Source organism: Scylla paramamosain, chromosome 42 (assembly GCF_035594125.1).
Source record: "Scylla paramamosain isolate STU-SP2022 chromosome 42, ASM3559412v1, whole genome shotgun sequence".
In the NCBI taxonomy this organism is placed as follows: domain Eukaryota; kingdom Metazoa; phylum Arthropoda; class Malacostraca; order Decapoda; family Portunidae; genus Scylla; species Scylla paramamosain.
The window spans coordinates 6553159-6559158 of NC_087192.1; positions in this window are offsets into that span (position 1 = coordinate 6553159).

The following is a 6000-nucleotide window of genomic DNA, read 5'->3' on the forward strand; positions in this document are numbered from 1 at the left end:
AAAGAAATAAAAGGGTTCACTGAGGACGATACATGATTTCCACGATGACACAAAAGAAATAAACAAACTTCACAAAATACATTAAGTAAACAAGATACCAATTCCATTCACTACCCGCCAAAGACCCTCCCGCCCATATTGTCTCTCCAACGCATCAACATTAATTAGAAGCGAGTGATGTAATGTAATCTGTAACCAGAATTTCGTTTAAAAGTATTATAGTCAATGAAAAAAAAAACGTTATTTATTAAACGGCAAGTGAGCCTCTATACCTGGCTAGTTTTGTTTTCCCCGCGTCGCTGTATTGTTAGAATTTTCAGGTTATTGTTGAGTGTCAGTCCTGCTTTTACCTCAATGTTTTCTGTGGAAGTTTCATTTTGTTATTGTTTACCCTCCGCGTCTCTCACTTTTAGGTCAGATTGTGCAAGTTGGTAAGGTCAACAAGTCCCATGACAATATGTTTTTACTCTGTCCCTGCATTATTTGGAATCTTTGGGAGTGTCATTAAGTCAGTGTTGATAAATCCTTTTCAGACCTAAAATACACATAATGGAAATATTTATTTATTTTCACTGCAAATTTCATCGCCTACAGTTAGTGGCTTTGACATTTCTTTGATATGAGTGACAGTTCTGATAATTTGACACTAAAACGTATTTCATAAATATTTTTAGTGACTCATTAATTGATAGAGATAGCATAGATAATTTATTGGCTTGTAGATGATGAGTTAATTGAGCTTTGTCCCTGAAACACGTCATGACTGCGCAAACTGATATGTAGATTTTACACTAGAGAATATTTCATAATATTTTGGCACCTCAGTAACTGATGTGTATGGCAAAGATAACATACAAGGTTGTACATGTTGATATAGCACAGAAGCATGACATGACTACAGAAAATTATGTTAGACTTCACACTAAAGAGTATTTCACAAACCTTTCTGACAACTCGGTAACTGATAAAGAGAATAGATAACTTAGATGCTTGTAGCTGATAAATTAATTAAGTTAGGGCGCTAATACATGTCAGGGCTCCATAGAAACACACAGCACAGTAACCCAGCAGTGAAGCAGCTGCCATGACCTCTGTAGCCAAGGAAGAATATGACCAGGGGTAGCTAAGCGTATCCTGTTGTTGGGCACCGCGTAGCAATGATCCTTAGTTAAAATAGTGAATACATCGTCAGAGTTCGTGGTTTGTGGGAAAACAGCTTGTTGGTGGAGAGAGAGAGAGAGAGAGAGAGAGAGAGAGAGAGAGAGAGAGAGAGAGAGAGAGAGTGTGTGTGTGTGTGTGTGTGTGTGTGTGTGGCGTGCGGAGAGAGGGTTAGAGTGTCTCATGGGAAACCTTCGCCTTTACCTGGAGCTTCCCACTTAATGAACTGCAGAATGTATTTTACTGTTTTGCGTTTTCATCACTCAGGCTTACACCACTTTAGAGTTTTCCTGATAGCACGTGAATTTAGATTAGTGAAGGTAAATTTACACACATGCACACATAGTATATACACACGTACATCTTTACACTGTCAGACACACATACATACACAGGAATACACAATCATACACGCATCACCATAACAATAAGCACATAACCCACACCTCTCCTCCTCCTCCTTTTCCTCCTTCTCCTTCTCCTCCTCCTCCTTCTCCTTCTTCTCGCTCTCCATCCTCTACTCCTCCTCCTCCTCCATCGACACGCTCCAAAAATTGTTACCGCCATTGTTAGCTCAACGGAAGCCGCGATAACCGAGTCAGTGGTGTAGTCAGTCACCATTGGCAAGTGTTGAGTCGCGCACTGACAGCGGCAAGCACGTTCATGCTCCATTCCCCCATCCCGGCACCTTCCCCCCCACTCCGCCCCAGCCAGCATGCAGGAACTAGAGAGAGAGAGAGAGAGAGAGAGAGAGAGAGAGAGAGAGAGGATAGCTACATTCACTGACCTAAAAAACGGAGAGAGAGAGAGAGAGAGAGAGAGAGAGAGAGAGAGAGAGAGAGAGAGAGAGAGAGAGAGAGAGAGAGAGAGAGAGAGAGAGACTATAAAAAATTCAAAGCCAAATACATAACAAATATTAAACGAAATGATAAGAAAAAGAAAAAAAAAGGCATTTGAAAAGAGAGACGAGGAAGAATTTTACAAAGAGGGGGAGGAAGAGACGAAGAAGAGGAAAAGGAGGAGGAGGAGGAGGAGGAGGAGGCATAGTTACTTCCCATGTACCAATGAGGACAATGAGGAATGAGGAAGGTTACAAGAGCGTGCCGCCGCCGACTTCTGCTCGGGTTACAAATGCGATTGTAAACCTCCTTGTGAGTTCAAAGTAAGACGAAGGCATTTACTGGAGGTCTTGTTTGCTCTTGTTCCAACTTCATGACCTCTTAACTCTCCGTGTTCCCTCGTGTGTGTGTGTGTCTTTCCGTGTGTCCTTGTCTGCTTGTTTATTTGGCTGTTTCTCTGTCTGTCTGTCTGTATGGCTGTCGCGTGCACCCAAACTCTCTCTCTCTCTCTCTCTCTCTCTCTCTCTCTCTCTCTCTCTCTCTCTCTCTCTCTCTCTCTCTCTCTCTTGTTAGTATTGTTGATGTTACTGTTATTCTTAAGTTTGCTATTATTGCTTTTGAACAACTAGCCAGGGACAGGAAGTCAGAGCACCAAATATCTATACTGTTACTTATAAGTTTCTCGTTCTTAGTTCTCATTAGATTTTTCAGGTAGTTCTCTTTTTCTTAGAATTGCAAGTTTCCACGTTAAGAATCAGTCACGTCTCCAAGTTTAGTCACTCAAGATATTGTAAACCTTGCCTCGGGTAGTTTTCCCTTACAGAAGAAAGTGATCATAGCAAAACAACAAGCAGACAATGTACCGAGGCAGATATCAACTTGTAAAATCCCTAAGCAAACAAGACGTACGTACCTGCTCGTCTTTTAAATGGCCAGAAATGTCAGTGGTAAGAATGGTAATTTTGCACGTGGTGAAAGATGATGGACTAACGGGAGAACTGTGTGACTTATTGGAACAAAGAAACTTGTTCGTTTCATTTATTTATTTATCTTTTTAAGGATTATTTAATCAGAATAAATAAATGTATGTCTCTGAAAGCATTTCACAGGTATTAACGCTTTGCTCTTTTAATCATTGCTGGAGGATGTATGGTTGTACTGAATACAGTGTTTATTTGAAGCCACTCTTCAGGAAATAAGCAAAAAAAGTGACAGATGAACACACAGATAAATAAACAATTCTAGGTCGTAAACCTAATGAGAAAAAACATGCTCTCTCTCTCTCTCTCTCTCTCTCTCTCTCTCTCTCTCTCTCTCTCTCTCTCTATAACTAAAGTCCCACGATATCAGGAAATCGCTACACACACACACACACACACACACACACACACACACACACCCTGGGACAGGTTATGAGTCGGTGGGCGAAAGTCTTTACAGTGTAGCCCCTGTTCACCTAGCAGTGATTAGGTACCTGGCGTAAGTCGGAAGTTGTGACCCGCTGCTAGATAGAAGAAACAAACTCTGAAAAGAAAAATACACGCGGGGTGGCCTGACCATCCCGGGTCTAGCCTATTCGGTTGACCGGCGCCATCTGGCATCCACAGTATCGAATTGTAAGATACTTCCTTAGGGTTAAATGTATACTGAAGATGGAGTATGTATGTTAGTATATAAGTATGTAACATGTGGATTTTCAGCTGTAAGGTTGCAAGATTAATAAACCGAATATTATTATTATTATTATTATTTATTAAACACACACACACACACATACGGTGCCTTCCTTCCTTCCTTTTTCCGGAATGTGACATGTTTTTCGCTTAGGCGGGACGCGAACCAAACAGGAATCTTCATTTGGCCATCTCCGCTGTGCCATGTAGAGGAAACGTAATGCAGCTCTCTCTCTCTCTCTCTCTCTCTCTCTCTCTCTCTCTGACTGACCTTGACAACTCCATGCTATCTACGATCATCATCTGATGGAACACACACACACACACTTCACTACAGAGGGCATTAAATATTCGTTATGTAATCAGACGGGATGTTGCATTGCTGCGCTAAAAGTTCAACTCAGAGGAAAAGGAGGAGTAGGAAGAGGACAAGGAGGAGGAGGAGGAGGAGGAGAAAGACGAGAAGCGAAACAGGAAAGGAGAGTTTCAGATGTTCATCATCATCTTATTTTTCGTCCTCCTGTTCTTTCATGTTCTTCTCTACTTACTCCTCTTCCTCCTCCTCCTCATCCTCCAACACCACTACCACCACCACCACCACTACCACCATCGCAGCCCCGCGGAGAAAGGTACTTAATGCAGTCATAATTTTAATAAAATCGGAAGTTACGTAGCCTTTACTTAATTATACAGCGGTCGTACACCTGCTTTGGGAGAGAGTTGGTGCAATTACCTGGTAGTTTAAGGGCGGCTCCCGGTGGCTGGTCTGTCGCCGGCCACCCTCGGAAACGCCGGTGATTTTTCAGCACGTGTATCTAATTTAACTAATTTATAAATAAGGGATCGGGAGGGTGGAAGTCAGCAGGGATTGGAACACTATGATTAATGGAGCTCCCCAGTGCATCATGTACAGGGAAGTACTGCTCGTGTATACTTATGAACGTACAGTCAGTTGCAGCAAAGCCTGTGCCACTCCTCCTCCATCAGTTCTGTAGCGACGTGAGTCACTTCCTACCTGACGAAGGCTGTTGCTGTTTGGTTAAACCCCCTAAATACTAGGCCTTAAATTCACACACACACACACACACACACACACACACACACACACACTAACATACAGAGTTCAATATATGTATGAGAGAGAGAGAGAGAGAGAGAGAGAGAGAGAGAGAGAGAGAGAAAAGTGTGTGTGTGTGTGTGTGTGTGTGTGTGTGTGCATTGATCCTCGCTCAAGTTGTATTTCAATAACTTTCGTTCATTTGCTCTGTCTTTCTGATGCGCCGAAGAACAATAATTTTGGGACAACATACGAATGCAGATGGAAACGTCCGTGGTTAATTTTGTCGTGGGAGACTGAAAACATCGTGCAGGGAAAAGAAGAGATGAAGATGAAGAAGAAGAAGAAGAAGAAGAAGAGGAAGAAGAAAAAAGAAGAAGCGAAGTAAAAGAGGAAGAAGAAAAAAGAAGACCAACAGCAACAACAACAACAACAACAACAACGTCAACAACAACAACAATACCACCACCACCACCACCACCAACAACAACAACAAAAGCACACCAATAAAACAAGTGAGAAAGCACAAGAGAAATAGCAACTGACAAAGGGAAAGAGGAGGAGAGAGAGACAAAGAAGTGGAAGAAGAGGAAGGAGAAGAGGTAGAAGGCTTGATCAGCGTCACATAGTTACGTCATCACACCTTCCGGGGCTCAGGTGTGTATGGCGGCACCAGACCCTTAAGAAACATTCAATCACCCAGGTATCCTTTATTCTCTACTGCTGCTGTCGCTTCTTGGTAATTTCTTTAATGCTAAGAAGATTCCTCATCCTCTCTCTCTCTCTCTCTCTCTCTCTCTCTCTCTCTCTCTGTCTGTCTGTCTATCTATCTATCATCTATCTATCTATCTATCTATCTATCTATCTATCTATCTATCTATCTATTTATCTATTTATCTATCTATCCATCTCCTCTCTTTTTCTATTTCTTCCATATCACGTCCGTGAATCCATCCACACCTGTCCATTCCCTTGTACACATTAAGGAACATATTTTATCATCTCTCTCTTGGCTAGCTCGAGATCACTTTCTTAGTATCTGAAAACGGGTGTCATTGCACAAACATATGAAGGAGCAGAACTATGATCTCGTTGTGTTATTCATGACATCTACTTTAACCTCCTCCACGTAAGGTCAAATATACGTACATGTTCTTGTCACTTCAGGCTCTTCGTTTACACCGGGAAGGATTTTCTCACTGCAGATTACAACTCAGTTTTTAAATCAGAGGGAAACGACTAGGAGAATTATTTTAGCTAGAGTCAGCTCGTC